Genomic DNA, 20,259 nt, shown 5'->3' with positions numbered 1-20,259 from the left:
CCCTGGCCATCTCTGATAAATCACTACAAAAGCCCATAGACATAACAACTTTGTCTCAGAGACAACAGAAACTGCTCTAAAGTCGGAAAAATCAGCATACAGGCAGTACAAGAATTTCTAGCAAACATTACTTATCAAAACAGTAAACTTGGAACAGTAATGAACCTGTCTATTTGCTGTAAAATTATACTTCTACCACAATCAGTGGCATTGGTGAGTGCATTGTGTCAGGAGCACAAAATATCTACAACAAAGCCTATAAAATAGGCCCAGTGTCAGGCTCTTATTGCAATTGAACATAATGATCAGGGGAGAGCGCGGACGCAGTCCCCCACTACCACAAATTATGCAGTCGAGATTCCCACATTTGGGGAATTCGCACGGGTCAGCACAACCGAAGTGCAATGGCTGAGCCTCGCCCTGGGTGAACCACCTTCATGATCATGGTTTCTCCCCTGCCAGGTAAGTATGAGTTGGACGCATTGGAGACAGGCCCTTGTTCCTTAGACACAGTTGTTTGGCTCATGGTGCCCTCATGCATATTCACAGAATCCAAAGGCCTTCAGTATCACATCAAACCGTTTTGGTAAAGGACTTGTTGAAGTGAAGCAAACAATTCTGTGAAATGACATCTAATGACTTTATAAATTTTCTTGTCTCCAGCCCTTTTATTCCCCTAGCAAAACAGAGAAAACCTTGATGAAAATCAGCCAGGTAAGCCCTGGCCATCTCTGAAAAATCACTACAAAAGCCCATAGACATAACAACTTTGTCTCAGAGACAACAGAAACTGCTCTAAAGTCGGAAAAATCAGCATACAGGCAGTACAAGAATTTCTAGCAAACATTACTTATCAAAACAGTAAACTTGGAACAGTAATGAACCTGTCTATTTGCTGTAAAATTATACTTCTACCACAATCAGTGGCATTGGTGAGTGCATTGTGTCAGGAGCACAAAATATCTACAACAAAGCCTATAAAATAGGCCCAGTGTCAGGCTCTTATTGCAATTAAGCATAATGATCAGGGGAGAGCGCGGACGCAGTCCCCCACTACCACAAATTCTGCAGTCGAGATTCCCACATTTGGGGAATTCGCACGGGTCAGCACAACCGAAGTGCAATGGCTGAGCCTCGCCCTGGGTGAACCACCTTCATGATCATGGTTTCTCCCCTGCCAGGTAAGTATGAGTTGGACGCATTGGAGACAGGCCCTTGTTCCTTAGACACAGTTGTTTGGCTCATGGTGCCCTCATGCATATTCAAAGAATCCAAAGGCCTTCAGTATCACATCAAACCGTTTTGGTAAAGGACTTGTTGAAGTGAAGAAAACAATTCTGTGAAATGACATCTAATGACTTTATAAATTTTCTTGTCTCCAGCCCTTTTATTCCCCTAGCAAAACAGAGAAAACCTTGATGAAAATCAGCCAGGTAAGCCCTGGCCATCTCTGATAAATCACTACAAAAGCCCATAGACATAACAACTTTGTCTCAGAGACAACAGAAACTGCTCTAAAGTCGGAAAAATCAGCATACAGGCAGTACAAGAATTTCTAGCAAACATTACTTATCAAAACAGTAAACTTGGAACAGTAATGAACCTGTCTATTTGCTGTAAAATTATACTTCTACCACAATCAGTGGCATTGGTGAGTGCATTGTGTCAGGAGCACAAAATATCTACAACAAAGCCTATAAAATAGGCCCAGTGTCAGGCTCTTATTGCAATTGAACATAATGATCAGGGGAGAGCGCGGACGCAGTCCCCCACTACCACAAATTATGCAGTCGAGATTCCCACATTTGGGGAATTCGCACGGGTAAGCACAACCGAAGTGCAATGGCTGAGCCTCGCCCTGGGTGAACCACCTTCATGATCATGGTTTCTCCCCTGCCAGGTAAGTATGAGTTGGACGCATTGGAGACAGGCCCTTGTTCCTTAGACACAGTTGTTTGGCTCATGGTGCCCTCATGCATATTCACAGAATCCAAAGGCCTTCAGTATCACATCAAACCGTTTTGGTAAAGGACTTGTTGAAGTGAAGCAAACAATTCTGTGAAATGACATCTAATGACTTTATAAATTTTCTTGTCTCCAGCCCTTTTATTCCCCTAGCAAAACAGAGAAAACCTTGATGAAAATCAGCCAGGTAAGCCCTGGCCATCTCTGATAAATCACTACAAAAGCCCATAGACATAACAACTTTGTCTCAGAGACAACAGAAACTGCTCTAAAGTCGGAAAAATCAGCATACAGGCAGTACAAGAATTTCTAGCAAACATTACTTATCAAAACAGTAAACTTGGAACAGTAATGAACCTGTCTATTTGCTGTAAAATTATACTTCTACCACAATCAGTGGCATTGGTGAGTGCATTGTGTCCGGAGCACAAAATATCTACAACAAAGCCTATAAAATAGGCCCAGTGTCAGGCTCTTATTGCAATTAAGCATAATGATCAGGGGAGAGCGCGGACGCAGTCCCCCACTACCACAAATTATGCAGTCGAGATTCCCACATTTGGGGAATTCGCAAGGGTCAGCACAACCGAAGTGCAATGGCTGAGCCTCGCCCTGGGTGAACCACCTTCATGATCATGGTTTCTCCCCTGCCAGGTAAGTATGAGTTGGACGCATTGGAGACAGGCCCTTGTTCCTTAGACACAGTTGTTTGGATCATGGTGCCTCCCATGCATATTCACAGAATCCAAAGGCCTTCAGTATCACATCAAACCGTTTTGGTAAAGGACTTGTTGAAGTGAAGCAAACAATTCTGTGAAATGACATCTAATGACTTTATAAATTTTCTTGTCTCCAGCCCTTTTATTCCCCTAGCAAAACAGAGAAAACCTTGATGAAAATCAGCCAGGTAAGCCCTGGCCATCTCTGATAAATCACTACAAAAGCCCATAGACATAACAACTTTGTCTCAGAGACAACAGAAACTGCTCTAAAGTCGGAAAAATCAGCATACAGGCAGTACAAGAATTTCTAGCAAACATTACTTATCAAAACAGTAAACTTGGAACAGTAATGAACCTGTCTATTTGCTGTAAAATTATACTTCTACCACAATCAGTGGCATTGGTGAGTGCATTGTGTCAGGAGCACAAAATATCTACAACAAAGCCTATAAAATAGGCCCAGTGTCAGGCTCTTATTGCAATTGAACATAATGATCAGGGGAGAGCGCGGACGCAGTCCCCCACTACCACAAATTATGCAGTCGAGATTCCCACATTTGGGGAATTCGCACGGGTCAGCACAACCGAAGTGCAATGGCTGAGCCTCGCCCTGGGTGAACCACCTTCATGATCATGGTTTCTCCCCTGCCAGGTAAGTATGAGTTGGACGCATTGGAGACAGGCCCTTGTTCCTTAGACACAGTTGTTTGGCTCATGGTGCCCTCATGCATATTCACAGAATCCAAAGGCCTTCAGTATCACATCAAACCGTTTTGGTAAAGGACTTGTTGAAGTGAAGCAAACAATTCTGTGAAATGACATCTAATGACTTTATAAATTTTCTTGTCTCCAGCCCTTTTATTCCCCTAGCAAAACAGAGAAAACCTTGATGAAAATCAGCCAGGTAAGCCCTGGCCATCTCTGATAAATCACTACAAAAGCCCATAGACATAACAACTTTGTCTCAGAGACAACAGAAACTGCTCTAAAGTCGGAAAAATCAGCATACAGGCAGTACAAGAATTTCTAGCAAACATTACTTATCAAAACAGTAAACTTGGAACAGTAATGAACCTGTCTATTTGCTGTAAAATTATACTTCTACCACAATCAGTGGCATTGGTGAGTGCATTGTGTCAGGAGCACAAAATATCTACAACAAAGCCTATAAAATAGGCCCAGTGTCAGGCTCTTATTGCAATTAAGCATAATGATCAGGGGAGAGCGCGGACGCAGTCCCCCACTACCACAAATTCTGCAGTCGAGATTCCCACATTTGGGGAATTCGCACGGGTCAGCACAACCGAAGTGCAATGGCTGAGCCTCGCCCTGGGTGAACCACCTTCATGATCATGGTTTCTCCCCTGCCAGGTAAGTATGAGTTGGACGCATTGGAGACAGGCCCTTGTTCCTTAGACACAGTTGTTTGGCTCATGGTGCCCTCATGCATATTCAAAGAATCCAAAGGCCTTCAGTATCACATCAAACCGTTTTGGTAAAGGACTTGTTGAAGTGAAGAAAACAATTCTGTGAAATGACATCTAATGACTTTATAAATTTTCTTGTCTCCAGCCCTTTTATTCCCCTAGCAAAACAGAGAAAACCTTGATGAAAATCAGCCAGGTAAGCCCTGGCCATCTCTGATAAATCACTACAAAAGCCCATAGACATAACAACTTTGTCTCAGAGACAACAGAAACTGCTCTAAAGTCGGAAAAATCAGCATACAGGCAGTACAAGAATTTCTAGCAAACATTACTTATCAAAACAGTAAACTTGGAACAGTAATGAACCTGTCTATTTGCTGTAAAATTATACTTCTACCACAATCAGTGGCATTGGTGAGTGCATTGTGTCAGGAGCACAAAATATCTACAACAAAGCCTATAAAATAGGCCCAGTGTCAGGCTCTTATTGCAATTGAACATAATGATCAGGGGAGAGCGCGGACGCAGTCCCCCACTACCACAAATTATGCAGTCGAGATTCCCACATTTGGGGAATTCGCACCGGTAAGCACAACCGAAGTGCAATGGCTGAGCCTCGCCCTGGGTGAACCACCTTCATGATCATGGTTTCTCCCCTGCCAGGTAAGTATGAGTTGGACGCATTGGAGACAGGCCCTTGTTCCTTAGACACAGTTGTTTGGCTCATGGTGCCCTCATGCATATTCACAGAATCCAAAGGCCTTCAGTATCACATCAAACCGTTTTGGTAAAGGACTTGTTGAAGTGAAGCAAACAATTCTGTGAAATGACATCTAATGACTTTATAAATTTTCTTGTCTCCAGCCCTTTTATTCCCCTAGCAAAACAGAGAAAACCTTGATGAAAATCAGCCAGGTAAGCCCTGGCCATCTCTGATAAATCACTACAAAAGCCCATAGACATAACAACTTTGTCTCAGAGACAACAGAAACTGCTCTAAAGTCGGAAAAATCAGCATACAGGCAGTACAAGAATTTCTAGCAAACATTACTTATCAAAACAGTAAACTTGGAACAGTAATGAACCTGTCTATTTGCTGTAAAATTATACTTCTACCACAATCAGTGGCATTGGTGAGTGCATTGTGTCAGGAGCACAAAATATCTACAACAAAGCCTATAAAATAGGCCCAGTGTCAGGCTCTTATTGCAATTAAGCATAATGATCAGGGGAGAGCGCGGACGCAGTCCCCCACTACCACAAATTCTGCAGTCGAGATTCCCACATTTGGGGAATTCGCACGGGTCAGCACAACCGAAGTGCAATGGCTGAGCCTCGCCCTGGGTGAACCACCTTCATGATCATGGTTTCTCCCCTGCCAGGTAAGTATGAGTTGGACGCATTGGAGACAGGCCCTTGTTCCTTAGACACAGTTGTTTGGCTCATGGTGCCCTCATGCATATTCAAAGAATCCAAAGGCCTTCAGTATCACATCAAACCGTTTTGGTAAAGGACTTGTTGAAGTGAAGAAAACAATTCTGTGAAATGACATCTAATGACTTTATAAATTTTCTTGTCTCCAGCCCTTTTATTCCCCTAGCAAAACAGAGAAAACCTCGATGAAAATCAGCCAGGTAAGCCCTGGCCATCTCTGATAAATCACTACAAAAGCCCATAGACATAACAACTTTGTCTCAGAGACAACAGAAACTGCTCTAAAGTCGGAAAAATCAGCATACAGGCAGTACAAGAATTTCTAGCAAACATTACTTATCAAAACAGTAAACTTGGAACAGTAATGAACCTGTCTATTTGCTGTAAAATTATACTTCTACCACAATCAGTGGCATTGGTGAGTGCATTGTGTCAGGAGCACAAAATATCTACAACAAAGCCTATAAAATAGGCCCAGTGTCAGGCTCTTATTGCAATTGAACATAATGATCAGGGGAGAGCGCGGACGCAGTCCCCCACTACCACAAATTATGCAGTCGAGATTCCCACATTTGGGGAATTCGCAAGGGTCAGCACAACCGAAGTGCAATGGCTGAGCCTCGCCCTGGGTGAACCACCTTCATGATCATGGTTTCTCCCCTGCCAGGTAAGTATGAGTTTGACGCATTGGAGACAGGCCCTTGTTCCTTAGACACAGTTGTTTGGCTCATGGTGCCTCCCATGCATATTCACAGAATCCAAAGGCCTTCAGTATCACATCAAACCGTTTTGGTAAAGGACTTGTTGAAGTGAAGCAAACAAATCTGTGAAATGACATCTAATGACTTTATCAATTTTCTTGTCTCCAGCCCTTTTATTCCCCTAGCAAAACAGAGAAAACCTCGATGAAAATCAGCCAGGTAAGCCCTGGCCATCTCTGATAAATCACCACAAAAGCCCAAAGACATAACAACTTTGTCTCAGAGACAACAGAAACTGCTTTAAAGTCGGAAAAATCAGCATACAGGCAGTACAAGAATTTCTAGCAAACATTACCTATCAAAACAGTAAACTTGGAACAGGAGTGAACCCGTATATTTGCTGTAAAAGTATACTTCTACCACAATCAGTGGCATTAGTGAGTGCATTGTGTCGGGAGCACAAAATATCTACAACAAAAACTATAAAATAGGCCCAGTGTCAGGCTCTTATTGCGATTGAACATAATGATCAGGGGAGAGCGCGGACGCAGTCCCCCACTACCACAAATTATGCAGTCGAGATTCCCACATTTGGGGAATTCGCAGGGGTCAGCACAACCGAAGTGCAATGGCTGAGCCTCGCCCTGGGTTAACCACCTTCATGATCATGGTTTCTCCCCTGCCAGGTAAGTATGAGTTGGACGCATTGGAGACAGGCCCTTGTTCCTTAGACACAGTTGTTTGGCTCATGGTGCCTCCCATGCATATTCACAGAATCCAAAGGCCTTCAGTATCACATCAAACCGTTTTGGTAAAGGACTTGTTGAAGTGAAGCAAACAATTCTGTGAAATGACATCTAATGACTTTATAAATTTTCTTGTCTCCACCCCTTTTATTCCCCTAGCAAAACAGAGAAAACCTTGATGAAAATCAGCCAGGTAAGCCCTGGCCATCTCTGATAAATCACTACAAAAGCCCATAGACATAACAACTTTGTCTCAGAGACAACAGAAACTGCTCTAAAGTCGGAAAAATCAGCATACAGGCAGTACAAGAATTTCTAGCAAACATTACTTATCAAAACAGTAAACTTGGAACAGTAATGAACCTGTCTATTTGCTGTAAAATTATACTTCTACCACAATCAGTGGCATTGGTGAGTGCATTGTGTCAGGAGCACAAAATATCTACAATAAAGACTATAAAATAGGCCCAGTGTCAGGCTCTTATTGCAATTGAACATAATGATCAGGGGAGAGCGCGGACGCAGTCCCCCACTACCACAAATTATGCAGTCGAGATTCCCACATTTGGGGAATTCGCAAGGGTCAGCACAACCGAAGTGCAATGGCTGAGCCTCGCCCTGGGTGAACCACCTTCATGATCATGGTTTCTCCCCTGCCAGGTAAGTATGAGTTTGACGCATTGGAGACAGGCCCTTGTTCCTTAGACACAGTTGTTTGGCTCATGGTGCCTCCCATGCATATTCACAGAATCCAAAGGCCTTCAGTATCACATCAAACCGTTTTGGTAAAGGACTTGTTGAAGTGAAGCAAACAAATCTGTGAAATGACATCTAATGACTTTATCAATTTTCTTGTCTCCAGCCCTTTTATTCCCCTAGCAAAACAGAGAAAACCTCGATGAAAATCAGCCAGGTAAGCCCTGGCCATCTCTGATAAATCACTACAAAAGCCCATAGACATAACAACTTTGTCTCAGAGACAACAGAAACTGCTCTAAAGTCGGAAAAATCAGCATACAGGCAGTACAAGAATTTCTAGCAAACATTACTTATCAAAACAGTAAACTTGGAACAGTAATGAACCTGTCTATTTGCTGTAAAATTATACTTCTACCACAATCAGTGGCATTGGTGAGTGCATTGTGTCAGGAGCACAAAATATCTACAACAAAGCCTATAAAATAGGCCCAGTGTCAGGCTCTTATTGCAATTAAGCATAATGATCAGGGGAGAGCGCGGACGCAGTCCCCCACTACCACAAATTCTGCAGTCGAGATTCCCACATTTGGGGAATTCGCACGGGTCAGCACAACCGAAGTGCAATGGCTGAGCCTCGCCCTGGGTGAACCACCTTCATGATCATGGTTTCTCCCCTGCCAGGTAAGTATGAGTTGGACGCATTGGAGACAGGCCCTTGTTCCTTAGACACAGTTGTTTGGCTCATGGTGCCCTCATGCATATTCAAAGAATCCAAAGGCCTTCAGTATCACATCAAACCGTTTTGGTAAAGGACTTGTTGAAGTGAAGAAAACAAATCTGTGAAATGACATCTAATGACTTTATCAATTTTCTTGTCTCCAGCCCTTTTATTCCCCTAGCAAAACAGAGAAAACCTCGATGAAAATCAGCCAGGTAAGCCCTGGCCATCTCTGATAAATCACCACAAAAGCCCAAAGACATAACAACTTTGTCTCAGAGACAACAGAAACTGCTGTAAAGTCGGAAAAATCAGCATACAGGCAGTACAAGAATTTCTAGCAAACATTACCTATCAAAACAGTAAACTTGGAACAGGAGTGAACCCGTATATTTGCTGTAAAAATATACTTCTACCACAATCAGTGGCATTAGTGAGTGCATTGTGTCGGGAGCACAAAATATCTACAACAAAGACTATAAAATAGGCCCAGTGTCAGGCTCTTATTGCAATTGAACATAATGATCAGGGGAGAGCGCGGACGCAGTCCCCCACTACCACAAATTATGCAGTCGAGATTCCCACATTTGGGGAATTCGCAAGGGTCAGCACAACCGAAGTGCAATGGCTGAGCCTCGCCCTGGGTGAACCACCTTCATGATCATGGTTTCTCCCCTGCCAGGTAAGTATGAGTTTGACGCATTGGAGACAGGCCCTTGTTCCTTAGACACAGTTGTTTGGCTCATGGTGCCCTCATGCATATTCAAAGAATCCAAAGGCCTTCAGTATCACATCAAACCGTTTTGGTAAAGGACTTGTTGAAGTGAAGAAAACAATTCTGTGAAATGACATCTAATGACTTTATAAATTTTCTTGTCTCCAGCCCTTTTATTCCCCTAGCAAAACAGAGAAAACCTCGATGAAAATCAGCCAGGTAAGCCCTGGCCATCTCTGATAAATCACTACAAAAGCCCATAGACATAACAACTTTGTCTCAGAGACAACAGAAACTGCTCTAAAGTCGGAAAAATCAGCATACAGGCAGTACAAGAATTTCTAGCAAACATTACTTATCAAAACAGTAAACTTGGAACAGTAATGAACCTGTCTATTTGCTGTAAAATTATACTTCTACCACAATCAGTGGCATTGGTGAGTGCATTGTGTCAGGAGCACAAAATATCTACAACAAAGCCTATAAAATAGGCCCAGTGTCAGGCACTTATTGCAATTGAACATAATGATCAGGGGAGAGCGCGGACGCAGTCCCCCACTACCACAAATTATGCAGTCGAGATTCCCACATTTGGGGAATTCACAAGGGTCAGCACAACCGAAGTGCAATGGCTGAGCCTCGCCCTGGGTGAACCACCTTCATGATCATGGTTTCTCCCCTGCCAGGTAAGTATGAGTTGGACGCATTGGAGACAGGCCCTTGTTCCTTAGACACAGTTGTTTGGATCATGGTGCCTCCCATGCATATTCACAGAATCCAAAGGCCTTCAGTATCACATCAAACCGTTTTGGTAAAGGACTTGTTGAAGTGAAGCAAACAAATCTGTGAAATTACATCTAATGACTTTATCAATTTTCTTGTCTCCAGCCCTTTTATTCCCCTAGCAAAACAGAGAAAACCTCGATGAAAATCAGCCAGGTAAGCCCTGGCCATCTCTGATAAATCACTACAAAAGCCCATAGACATAACAACTTTGTCTCAGAGACAACAGAAACTGCTCTAAAGTCGGAAAAATCAGCATACAGGCAGTACAAGAATTTCTAGCAAACATTACTTATCAAAACAGTAAACTTGGAACAGTAATGAACCTGTCTATTTGCTGTAAAATTATACTTCTACCACAATCAGTGGCATTGGTGAGTGCATTGTGTCAGGAGCACAAAATATCTACAACAAAGCCTATAAAATAGGCCCAGTGTCAGGCACTTATTGCAATTGAACATAATGATCAGGGGAGAGCGCGGACGCAGTCCCCCACTACCACAAATTATGCAGTCGAGATTCCCACATTTGGGGAATTCGCAAGGGTCAGCACAACCGAAGTGCAATGGCTGAGCCTCGCCCTGGGTGAACCACCTTCATGATCATGGTTTCTCCCCTGCCAGGTAAGTATGAGTTGGACGCATTGGAGACAGGCCCTTGTTCCTTAGACACAGTTGTTTGGATCATGGTGCCTCCCATGCATATTCACAGAATCCAAAGGCCTTCAGTATCACATCAAACCGTTTTGGTAAAGGACTTGTTGAAGTGAAGCAAACAAATCTGTGAAATTACATCTAATGACTTTATCAATTTTCTTGTCTCCAGCCCTTTTATTCCCCTAGCAAAACAGAGAAAACCTCGATGAAAATCAGCCAGGTAAGCCCTGGCCATCTCTGATAAATCACTACAAAAGCCCATAGACATAACAACTTTGTCTCAGAGACAACAGAAACTGCTCTAAAGTCGGAAAAATCAGCATACAGGCAGTACAAGAATTTCTAGCAAACATTACTTATCAAAACAGTAAACTTGGAACAGTAATGAACCTGTCTATTTGCTGTAAAATTATACTTCTACCACAATCAGTGGCATTGGTGAGTGCATTGTGTCAGGAGCACAAAATATCTACAACAAAGCCTATAAAATAGGCCCAGTGTCAGGCTCTTATTGCAATTAAGCATAATGATCAGGGGAGAGCGCGGACGCAGTCCCCCACTACCACAAATTCTGCAGTCGAGATTCCCACATTTGGGGAATTCGCACGGGTCAGCACAACCGAAGTGCAATGGCTGAGCCTCGCCCTGGGTGAACCACCTTCATGATCATGGTTTCTCCCCTGCCAGGTAAGTATGAGTTGGACGCATTGGAGACAGGCCCTTGTTCCTTAGACACAGTTGTTTGGCTCATGGTGCCCTCATGCATATTCAAAGAATCCAAAGGCCTTCAGTATCACATCAAACCGTTTTGGTAAAGGACTTGTTGAAGTGAAGAAAACAAATCTGTGAAATGACATCTAATGACTTTATCAATTTTCTTGTCTCCAGCCCTTTTATTCCCCTAGCAAAACAGAGAAAACCTCGATGAAAATCAGCCAGGTAAGCCCTGGCCATCTCTGATAAATCACCACAAAAGCCCAAAGACATAACAACTTTGTCTCAGAGACAACAGAAACTGCTGTAAAGTCGGAAAAATCAGCATACAGGCAGTACAAGAATTTCTAGCAAACATTACCTATCAAAACAGTAAACTTGGAACAGGAGTGAACCCGTATATTTGCTGTAAAAATATACTTCTACCACAATCAGTGGCATTAGTGAGTGCATTGTGTCGGGAGCACAAAATATCTACAACAAAGACTATAAAATAGGCCCAGTGTCAGGCTCTTATTGCAATTGAACATAATGATCAGGGGAGAGCGCGGACGCAGTCCCCCACTACCACAAATTATGCAGTCGAGATTCCCACATTTGGGGAATTCGCAAGGGTCAGCACAACCGAAGTGCAATGGCTGAGCCTCGCCCTGGGTGAACCACCTTCATGATCATGGTTTCTCCCCTGCCAGGTAAGTATGAGTTTGACGCATTGGAGACAGGCCCTTGTTCCTTAGACACAGTTGTTTGGCTCATGGTGCCCTCATGCATATTCAAAGAATCCAAAGGCCTTCAGTATCACATCAAACCGTTTTGGTAAAGGACTTGTTGAAGTGAAGAAAACAATTCTGTGAAATGACATCTAATGACTTTATAAATTTTCTTGTCTCCAGCCCTTTTATTCCCCTAGCAAAACAGAGAAAACCTCGATGAAAATCAGCCAGGTAAGCCCTGGCCATCTCTGATAAATCACTACAAAAGCCCATAGACATAACAACTTTGTCTCAGAGACAACAGAAACTGCTCTAAAGTCGGAAAAATCAGCATACAGGCAGTACAAGAATTTCTAGCAAACATTACTTATCAAAACAGTAAACTTGGAACAGTAATGAACCTGTCTATTTGCTGTAAAATTATACTTCTACCACAATCAGTGGCATTGGTGAGTGCATTGTGTCAGGAGCACAAAATATCTACAACAAAGCCTATAAAATAGGCCCAGTGTCAGGCACTTATTGCAATTGAACATAATGATCAGGGGAGAGCGCGGACGCAGTCCCCCACTACCACAAATTATGCAGTCGAGATTCCCACATTTGGGGAATTCGCAAGGGTCAGCACAACCGAAGTGCAATGGCTGAGCCTCGCCCTGGGTGAACCACCTTCATGATCATGGTTTCTCCCCTGCCAGGTAAGTATGAGTTGGACGCATTGGAGACAGGCCCTTGTTCCTTAGACACAGTTGTTTGGATCATGGTGCCTCCCATGCATATTCACAGAATCCAAAGGCCTTCAGTATCACATCAAACCGTTTTGGTAAAGGACTTGTTGAAGTGAAGCAAACAATTCTGTGAAATGACATCTAATGACTTTATAAATTTTCTTGTCTCCAGCCCTTTTATTCCCCTAGCAAAACAGAGAAAACCTTGATGAAAATCAGCCAGGTAAGCCCTGGCCATCTCTGATAAATCACTACAAAAGCCCATAGACATAACAACTTTGTCTCAGAGACAACAGAAACTGCTCTAAAGTCGGAAAAATCAGCATACAGGCAGTACAAGAATTTCTAGCAAACATTACTTATCAAAACAGTAAACTTGGAACAGTAATGAACCTGTCTATTTGCTGTAAAATTATACTTCTACCACAATCAGTGGCATTGGTGAGTGCATTGTGTCAGGAGCACAAAATATCTACAACAAAGCCTATAAAATAGGCCCAGTGTCAGGCTCTTATTGCAATTGAACATAATGATCAGGGGAGAGCGCGGACGCAGTCCCCCACTACCACAAATTATGCAGTCGAGATTCCCACATTTGGGGAATTCGCACGGGTCAGCACAACCGAAGTGCAATGGCTGAGCCTCGCCCTGGGTGAACCACCTTCATGATCATGGTTTCTCCCCTGCCAGGTAAGTATGAGTTGGACGCATTGGAGACAGGCCCTTGTTCCTTAGACACAGTTGTTTGGCTCATGGTGCCCTCATGCATATTCACAGAATCCAAAGGCCTTCAGTATCACATCAAACCGTTTTGGTAAAGGACTTGTTGAAGTGAAGCAAACAATTCTGTGAAATGACATCTAATGACTTTATAAATTTTCTTGTCTCCAGCCCTTTTATTCCCCTAGCAAAACAGAGAAAACCTTGATGAAAATCAGCCAGGTAAGCCCTGGCCATCTCTGATAAATCACTACAAAAGCCCATAGACATAACAACTTTGTCTCAGAGACAACAGAAACTGCTCTAAAGTCGGAAAAATCAGCATACAGGCAGTACAAGAATTTCTAGCAAACATTACTTATCAAAACAGTAAACTTGGAACAGTAATGAACCTGTCTATTTGCTGTAAAATTATACTTCTACCACAATCAGTGGCATTGGTGAGTGCATTGTGTCAGGAGCACAAAATATCTACAACAAAGCCTATAAAATAGGCCCAGTGTCAGGCTCTTATTGCAATTAAGCATAATGATCAGGGGAGAGCGCGGACGCAGTCCCCCACTACCACAAATTCTGCAGTCGAGATTCCCACATTTGGGGAATTCGCACGGGTCAGCACAACCGAAGTGCAATGGCTGAGCCTCGCCCTGGGTGAACCACCTTCATGATCATGGTTTCTCCCCTGCCAGGTAAGTATGAGTTGGACGCATTGGAGACAGGCCCTTGTTCCTTAGACACAGTTGTTTGGCTCATGGTGCCCTCATGCATATTCAAAGAATCCAAAGGCCTTCAGTATCACATCAAACCGTTTTGGTAAAGGACTTGTTGAAGTGAAGAAAACAATTCTGTGAAATGACATCTAATGACTTTATAAATTTTCTTGTCTCCAGCCCTTTTATTCCCCTAGCAAAACAGAGAAAACCTCGATGAAAATCAGCCAGGTAAGCCCTGGCCATCTCTGATAAATCACTACAAAAGCCCATAGACATAACAACTTTATCTCAGAGACAACAGAAACTGCTCTAAAGTCGGAAAAATCAGCATACAGGCAGTACAAGAATTTCTAGCAAACATTACTTATCAAAACAGTAAACTTGGAACAGTAATGAACCTGTCTATTTGCTGTAAAATTATACTTCTACCACAATCAGTGGCATTGGTGAGTGCATTGTGTCAGGAGCACAAAATATCTACAACAAAGACTATAAAATAGGCCCAGTGTCAGGCTCTTATTGCAATTGAACATAATGATCAGGGGAGAGCGCGGACGCAGTCCCCCACTACCACAAATTATGCAGTCGAGATTCCCACATTTGGGGAATTCGCAAGGGTCAGCACAACCGAAGTGCAATGGCTGAGCCTCGCCCTGGGTGAACCACCTTCATGATCATGGTTTCTCCCCTGCCAGGTAAGTATGAGTTTGACGCATTGGAGACAGGCCCTTGTTCCTTAGACACAGTTGTTTGGCTCATGGTGCCTCCCATGCATATTCACAGAATCCAAAGGCCTTCAGTATCACATCAAACCGTTTTGGTAAAGGACTTGTTGAAGTGAAGCAAACAAATCTGTGAAATGACATCTAATGACTTTATCAATTTTCTTGTCTCCAGCCCTTTTATTCCCCTAGCAAAACAGAGAAAACCTCGATGAAAATCAGCCAGGTAAGCCCTGGCCATCTCTGATAAATCACCACAAAAGCCCAAAGACATAACAACTTTGTCTCAGAGACAACAGAAACTGCTTTAAAGTCGGAAAAATCAGCATACAGGCAGTACAAGAATTTCTAGCAAACATTACCTATCAAAACAGTAAACTTGGAACAGGAGTGAACCCGTATATTTGCTGTAAAAGTATACTTCTACCACAATCAGTGGCATTAGTGAGTGCATTGTGTCGGGAGCACAAAATATCTACAACAAAAACTATAAAATAGGCCCAGTGTCAGGCTCTTATTGCAATTGAACATAATGATCAGGGGAGAGCGCGGACGCAGTCCCCCACTACCACAAATTATGCAGTCGAGATTCCCACATTTGGGGAATTCGCAAGGGTCAGCACAACCGAAGTGCAATGGCTGAGCCTCGCCCTGGGTGAACCACCTTCATGATCATGGTTTCTCCCCTGCCAGGTAAGTATGAGTTTGACGCATTGGAGACAGGCCCTTGTTCCTTAGACACAGTTGTTTGGCTCATGGTGCCTCCCATGCATATTCACAGAATCCAAAGGCCTTCAGTATCACATCAAACCGTTTTGGTAAAGGACTTGTTGAAGTGAAGCAAACAAATCTGTGAAATGACATCTAATGACTTTATCAATTTTCTTGTCTCCAGCCCTTTTATTCCCCTAGCAAAACAGAGAAAACCTCGATGAAAATCAGCCAGGTAAGCCCTGGCCATCTCTGATAAATCACTACAAAAGCCCATAGACATAACAACTTTGTCTCAGAGACAACAGAAACTGCTCTAAAGTCGGAAAAATCAGCATACAGGCAGTACAAGAATTTCTAGCAAACATTACTTATCAAAACAGTAAACTTGGAACAGTAATGAACCTGTCTATTTGCTGTAAAATTATACTTCTACCACAATCAGTGGCATTGGTGAGTGCATTGTGTCAGGAGCACAAAATATCTACAACAAAGCCTATAAAATAGGCCCAGTGTCAGGCTCTTATTGCAATTAAGCATAATGATCAGGGGAGAGCGCGGACGCAGTCCCCCACTACCACAAATTCTGCAGTCGAGATTCCCACATTTGGGGAATTCGCACGGGTCAGCACAACCGAAGTGCAATGGCTGAGCCTCGCCCTGGGTGAACCACCTTCATGATCATGGTTTCTCCCCTGCCAGGTAAGTATGAGTTGGACGCATTGGAGACAGGCCCTTGTTCCTTAGACACAGTTGTTTGGCTCATGGTGCCCTCATGCATATTCAAAGAATCCAAAGGCCTTCAGTATCACATCAAACCGTTTTGGTAAAGGACTTGTTGAAGTGAAGCAAACAATTCTGTGAAATGACATCTAATGACTTTATAAATTTTCTTGTCTCCATCCCTTTTATTCCCCTAGCAAAACAGAGAAAACCTTGATGAAAATCAGCCAGGTAAGCCCTGGCCATCTCTGATAAATCACTACAAAAGCCCATAGACATAACAACTTTGTCTCAGAGACAACAGAAACTGCTCTAAAGTCGGAAAAATCAGCATACAGGCAGTACAAGAATTTCTAGCAAACATTACTTATCAAAACAGTAAACTTGGAACAGTAATGAACCTGTCTATTTGCTGTAAAATTATACTTCTACCACAATCAGTGGCATTGGTGAGTGCATTGTGTCAGGAGCACAAAATATCTACAACAAAGCCTATAAAATAGGCCCAGTGTCAGGCTCTTATTGCAATTGAACATAATGATCAGGGGAGAGCGCGGACGCAGTCCCCCACTACCACAAATTATGCAGTCGAGATTCCCACATTTGGGGAATTCGCAAGGGTCAGCACAACCGAAGTGCAATGGCTGAGCCTCGCCCTGGGTGAACCACCTTCATGATCATGGTTTCTCCCCTGCCAGGTAAGTATGAGTTTGACGCATTGGAGACAGGCCCTTGTTCCTTAGACACAGTTGTTTGGCTCATGGTGCCTCCCATGCATATTCACAGAATCCAAAGGCCTTCAGTATCACATCAAACCGTTTTGGTAAAGGACTTGTTGAAGTGAAGCAAACAAATCTGTGAAATGACATCTAATGACTTTATCAATTTTCTTGTCTCCAGCCCTTTTATTCCCCTAGCAAAACAGAGAAAACCTCGATGAAAATCAGCCAGGTAAGCCCTGGCCATCTCTGATAAATCACCACAAAAGCCCAAAGACATAACAACTTTGTCTCAGAGACAACAGAAACTGCTTTAAAGTCGGAAAAATCAGCATACAGGCAGTACAAGAATTTCTAGCAAACATTACCTATCAAAACAGTAAACTTGGAACAGGAGTGAACCCGTATATTTGCTGTAAAAGTATACTTCTACCACAATCAGTGGCATTAGTGAGTGCATTGTGTCGGGAGCACAAAATATCTACAACAAAAACTATAAAATAGGCCCAGTGTCAGGCTCTTATTGCAATTGAACATAATGATCAGGGGAGAGCGCGGACGCAGTCCCCCACTACCACAAATTATGCAGTCGAGATTCCCACATTTGGGGAATTCGCAAGGGTCAGCACAACCGAAGTGCAATGGCTGAGCCTCGCCCTGGGTGAACCACCTTCATGATCATGGTTTCTCCCCTGCCAGGTAAGTATGAGTTTGACGCATTAGAGACAGGCCCTTGTTCCTTAGACACAGTTGTTTGGCTCATGGTGCCTCCCATGCATATTCACAGAATCCAAAGGCCTTCAGTATCACATCAAACCGTTTTGGTAAAGGACTTGTTGAAGTGAAGCAAACAAATCTGTGAAATGACATCTAATGACTTTATCAATTTTCTTGTCTCCAGCCCTTTTATTCCCCTAGCAAAACAGAGAAAACCTCGATGAAAATCAGCCAGGTAAGCCCTGGCCATCTCTGATAAATCACTACAAAAGCCCATAGACATAACAACTTTGTCTCAGAGACAACAGAAACTGCTCTAAAGTCGGAAAAATCAGCATACAGGCAGTACAAGAATTTCTAGCAAACATTACTTATCAAAACAGTAAACTTGGAACAGTAATGAACCTGTCTATTTGCTGTAAAATTATACTTCTACCACAATCAGTGGCATTGGTGAGTGCATTGTGTCAGGAGCACAAAATATCTACAACAAAGCCTATAAAATAGGCCCAGTGTCAGGCTCTTATTGCAATTAAGCATAATGATCAGGGGAGAGCGCGGACGCAGTCCCCCACTACCACAAATTCTGCAGTCGAGATTCCCACATTTGGGGAATTCGCACGGGTCAGCACAACCGAAGTGCAATGGCTGAGCCTCGCCCTGGGTGAACCACCTTCATGATCATGGTTTCTCCCCTGCCAGGTAAGTATGAGTTGGACGCATTGGAGACAGGCCCTTGTTCCTTAGACACAGTTGTTTGGCTCATGGTGCCCTCATGCATATTCAAAGAATCCAAAGGCCTTCAGTATCACATCAAACCGTTTTGGTAAAGGACTTGTTGAAGTGAAGAAAACAAGTCTGTGAAATGACATCTAATGACTTTAACAATTTTCTTGTCTCCAGCCCTTTTATTCCCCTAGCAAAACAGAGAAAACCTCGATGAAAATCAGCCAGGTAAGCCCTGGCCATCTCTGATAAATCACCACAAAAGCCCAAAGACATAACAACTTTGTCTCAGAGACAACAGAAACTGCTGTAAAGTCGGAAAAATCAGCATACAGGCAGTACAAGAATTTCTAGCAAACATTACTTATCAAAACAGTAAACTTGGAACAGTAATGAACCTGTCTATTTGCTGTAAAATTATACTTCTACCACAATCAGTGGCATTGGTGAGTGCATTGTGTCAGGAGCACAAAATATCTACAACAAAGCCTATAAAATAGGCCCAGTGTCAGGCTCTTATTGCAATTTAACATAATGATCAGGGGAGAGCGCGGACACAGTCCCCCACTACCACAAATTATGCAGTCGAGATTCCCACATTTGGGGAATTCGCACGGGTCAGCACAACCGAAGTGCAATGGCTGACCCTCGCCCTGGGTGAACCACCTTCATGATCATGGTTTCTCCCCTGCCAGGTAAGTATGAGTTTGACGCATTGGAGACAGGCCCTTGTTCCTTAGACACAGTTGTTTGGCTCATGGTGCCTCCCATGCATATTCACAGAATCCAAAGGCCTTCAGTATCACATCAAACCGTTTTGGTAAAGGACTTGTTGAAGTGAAGCAAACAAATCTGTGAAATGACATCTAATGACTTTATCAATTTTCTTGTCTCCAGCCCTTTTATTCCCCTAGCAAAACAGAGAAAACCTCGATGAAAATCAGCCAGGTAAGCCCTGGCCATCTCTGATAAATCACCACAAAAGCCCAAAGACATAACAACTTTGTCTCAGAGACAACAGAAACTGCTGTAAAGTCGGAAAAATCAGCATACAGGCAGTACAAGAATTTCTAGCAAACATTACCTATCAAAACAGTAAACTTGGAACAGGAGTGAACCCGTATATTTGCTGTAAAAATATACTTCTACCACAATCAGTGGCATTAGTGAGTGCATTGTGTCGGGAGCACAAAATATCTACAACAAAGACTATAAAATAGGCCCAGTGTCAGGCTCTTATTGCAATTGAACACAATGATCAGGGGAGAGCGCGGACGCAGTCCCCCACTACCACAAATTATGCAGTCGAGATTCCCACATTTGGGGAATTCGCAAGGGTCAGCACAACCGAAGTGCAATGGCTGAGCCTCGCCCTGGGTGAACCACCTTCATGATCATGGTTTCTCCCCTGCCAGGTAAGTATGAGTTTGACGCATTGGAGACAGGCCCTTGTTCCTTAGACACAGTTGTTTGGCTCATGGTGCCCTCATGCATATTCAAAGAATCCAAAGGCCTTCAGTATCACATCAAACCGTTTTGGTAAAGGACTTGTTGAAGTGAAGAAAACAATTCTGTGAAATGACATCTAATGACTTTATAAATTTTCTTGTCTCCAGCCCTTTTATTCCCCTAGCAAAACAGAGAAAACCTCGATGAAAATCAGCCAGGTAAGCCCTGGCCATCTCTGATAAATCACTACAAAAGCCCATAGACATAACAACTTTGTCTCAGAGACAACAGAAACTGCTCTAAAGTCGGAAAAATCAGCATACAGGCAGTACAAGAAT

At 43.1% G+C, this 20,259-nt stretch overlaps 28 non-coding genes across 28 annotated transcripts; all 28 read right to left on the bottom strand.

The window, feature by feature from the left end:
• Positions 1–306: 306 nt before the first annotated feature.
• Positions 307–470, bottom strand: LOC128452637 (U1 spliceosomal RNA). Its single transcript, XR_008341126.1, has one exon. It is a non-coding gene; the product is annotated as a U1 spliceosomal RNA (small nuclear RNA).
• A 555-nt stretch (positions 471–1,025) lies between these two features.
• On the bottom strand, positions 1,026–1,189 carry LOC128452726 (U1 spliceosomal RNA). Its single transcript, XR_008341213.1, has one exon. It is a non-coding gene; the product is annotated as a U1 spliceosomal RNA (small nuclear RNA).
• Positions 1,190–1,744: 555 nt separating this feature from the next.
• LOC128452654 (U1 spliceosomal RNA) lies at positions 1,745–1,908 on the bottom strand. The gene has a single exon (XR_008341143.1). It is a non-coding gene; the product is annotated as a U1 spliceosomal RNA (small nuclear RNA).
• Positions 1,909–2,463: 555 nt separating this feature from the next.
• LOC128451932 (U1 spliceosomal RNA) lies at positions 2,464–2,627 on the bottom strand. The gene has a single exon (XR_008340453.1). It is a non-coding gene; the product is annotated as a U1 spliceosomal RNA (small nuclear RNA).
• A 556-nt stretch (positions 2,628–3,183) lies between these two features.
• On the bottom strand, positions 3,184–3,347 carry LOC128452636 (U1 spliceosomal RNA). Its single transcript, XR_008341125.1, has one exon. It is a non-coding gene; the product is annotated as a U1 spliceosomal RNA (small nuclear RNA).
• Positions 3,348–3,902: 555 nt separating this feature from the next.
• Positions 3,903–4,066, bottom strand: LOC128452725 (U1 spliceosomal RNA). Its single transcript, XR_008341212.1, has one exon. It is a non-coding gene; the product is annotated as a U1 spliceosomal RNA (small nuclear RNA).
• A 555-nt stretch (positions 4,067–4,621) lies between these two features.
• LOC128452793 (U1 spliceosomal RNA) lies at positions 4,622–4,785 on the bottom strand. The gene has a single exon (XR_008341279.1). It is a non-coding gene; the product is annotated as a U1 spliceosomal RNA (small nuclear RNA).
• A 555-nt stretch (positions 4,786–5,340) lies between these two features.
• Positions 5,341–5,504, bottom strand: LOC128452724 (U1 spliceosomal RNA). The gene has a single exon (XR_008341211.1). It is a non-coding gene; the product is annotated as a U1 spliceosomal RNA (small nuclear RNA).
• A 555-nt stretch (positions 5,505–6,059) lies between these two features.
• On the bottom strand, positions 6,060–6,223 carry LOC128451920 (U1 spliceosomal RNA). The gene has a single exon (XR_008340442.1). It is a non-coding gene; the product is annotated as a U1 spliceosomal RNA (small nuclear RNA).
• Positions 6,224–6,779: 556 nt separating this feature from the next.
• On the bottom strand, positions 6,780–6,943 carry LOC128452407 (U1 spliceosomal RNA). The gene has a single exon (XR_008340904.1). It is a non-coding gene; the product is annotated as a U1 spliceosomal RNA (small nuclear RNA).
• Positions 6,944–7,499: 556 nt separating this feature from the next.
• Positions 7,500–7,663, bottom strand: LOC128451909 (U1 spliceosomal RNA). Its single transcript, XR_008340431.1, has one exon. It is a non-coding gene; the product is annotated as a U1 spliceosomal RNA (small nuclear RNA).
• A 556-nt stretch (positions 7,664–8,219) lies between these two features.
• On the bottom strand, positions 8,220–8,383 carry LOC128452723 (U1 spliceosomal RNA). Its single transcript, XR_008341210.1, has one exon. It is a non-coding gene; the product is annotated as a U1 spliceosomal RNA (small nuclear RNA).
• Positions 8,384–8,938: 555 nt separating this feature from the next.
• Positions 8,939–9,102, bottom strand: LOC128451897 (U1 spliceosomal RNA). Its single transcript, XR_008340420.1, has one exon. It is a non-coding gene; the product is annotated as a U1 spliceosomal RNA (small nuclear RNA).
• A 555-nt stretch (positions 9,103–9,657) lies between these two features.
• LOC128452488 (U1 spliceosomal RNA) lies at positions 9,658–9,821 on the bottom strand. Its single transcript, XR_008340982.1, has one exon. It is a non-coding gene; the product is annotated as a U1 spliceosomal RNA (small nuclear RNA).
• Positions 9,822–10,377: 556 nt separating this feature from the next.
• LOC128451885 (U1 spliceosomal RNA) lies at positions 10,378–10,541 on the bottom strand. The gene has a single exon (XR_008340409.1). It is a non-coding gene; the product is annotated as a U1 spliceosomal RNA (small nuclear RNA).
• A 556-nt stretch (positions 10,542–11,097) lies between these two features.
• Positions 11,098–11,261, bottom strand: LOC128452721 (U1 spliceosomal RNA). Its single transcript, XR_008341208.1, has one exon. It is a non-coding gene; the product is annotated as a U1 spliceosomal RNA (small nuclear RNA).
• A 555-nt stretch (positions 11,262–11,816) lies between these two features.
• On the bottom strand, positions 11,817–11,980 carry LOC128451871 (U1 spliceosomal RNA). The gene has a single exon (XR_008340397.1). It is a non-coding gene; the product is annotated as a U1 spliceosomal RNA (small nuclear RNA).
• A 555-nt stretch (positions 11,981–12,535) lies between these two features.
• LOC128451860 (U1 spliceosomal RNA) lies at positions 12,536–12,699 on the bottom strand. Its single transcript, XR_008340386.1, has one exon. It is a non-coding gene; the product is annotated as a U1 spliceosomal RNA (small nuclear RNA).
• A 556-nt stretch (positions 12,700–13,255) lies between these two features.
• LOC128452635 (U1 spliceosomal RNA) lies at positions 13,256–13,419 on the bottom strand. The gene has a single exon (XR_008341124.1). It is a non-coding gene; the product is annotated as a U1 spliceosomal RNA (small nuclear RNA).
• Positions 13,420–13,974: 555 nt separating this feature from the next.
• LOC128452720 (U1 spliceosomal RNA) lies at positions 13,975–14,138 on the bottom strand. The gene has a single exon (XR_008341207.1). It is a non-coding gene; the product is annotated as a U1 spliceosomal RNA (small nuclear RNA).
• A 555-nt stretch (positions 14,139–14,693) lies between these two features.
• LOC128451849 (U1 spliceosomal RNA) lies at positions 14,694–14,857 on the bottom strand. Its single transcript, XR_008340375.1, has one exon. It is a non-coding gene; the product is annotated as a U1 spliceosomal RNA (small nuclear RNA).
• A 556-nt stretch (positions 14,858–15,413) lies between these two features.
• Positions 15,414–15,577, bottom strand: LOC128451837 (U1 spliceosomal RNA). Its single transcript, XR_008340364.1, has one exon. It is a non-coding gene; the product is annotated as a U1 spliceosomal RNA (small nuclear RNA).
• Positions 15,578–16,133: 556 nt separating this feature from the next.
• On the bottom strand, positions 16,134–16,297 carry LOC128452719 (U1 spliceosomal RNA). Its single transcript, XR_008341206.1, has one exon. It is a non-coding gene; the product is annotated as a U1 spliceosomal RNA (small nuclear RNA).
• A 555-nt stretch (positions 16,298–16,852) lies between these two features.
• Positions 16,853–17,016, bottom strand: LOC128451825 (U1 spliceosomal RNA). The gene has a single exon (XR_008340353.1). It is a non-coding gene; the product is annotated as a U1 spliceosomal RNA (small nuclear RNA).
• A 556-nt stretch (positions 17,017–17,572) lies between these two features.
• On the bottom strand, positions 17,573–17,736 carry LOC128451813 (U1 spliceosomal RNA). Its single transcript, XR_008340342.1, has one exon. It is a non-coding gene; the product is annotated as a U1 spliceosomal RNA (small nuclear RNA).
• A 556-nt stretch (positions 17,737–18,292) lies between these two features.
• On the bottom strand, positions 18,293–18,456 carry LOC128452718 (U1 spliceosomal RNA). Its single transcript, XR_008341205.1, has one exon. It is a non-coding gene; the product is annotated as a U1 spliceosomal RNA (small nuclear RNA).
• A 555-nt stretch (positions 18,457–19,011) lies between these two features.
• On the bottom strand, positions 19,012–19,175 carry LOC128452784 (U1 spliceosomal RNA). Its single transcript, XR_008341271.1, has one exon. It is a non-coding gene; the product is annotated as a U1 spliceosomal RNA (small nuclear RNA).
• A 556-nt stretch (positions 19,176–19,731) lies between these two features.
• On the bottom strand, positions 19,732–19,895 carry LOC128451802 (U1 spliceosomal RNA). The gene has a single exon (XR_008340331.1). It is a non-coding gene; the product is annotated as a U1 spliceosomal RNA (small nuclear RNA).
• Between the last annotated feature and the right edge of the window lie 364 nt (positions 19,896–20,259).

Source organism: Pleuronectes platessa, chromosome 11, assembly GCF_947347685.1.
Source record: "Pleuronectes platessa chromosome 11, fPlePla1.1, whole genome shotgun sequence".
NCBI lineage: Eukaryota > Metazoa > Chordata > Actinopteri > Pleuronectiformes > Pleuronectidae > Pleuronectes > Pleuronectes platessa.
Note: the sequence above shows the minus strand (reverse complement) of the source record. Positions and strands in the feature narration are given on the sequence as shown.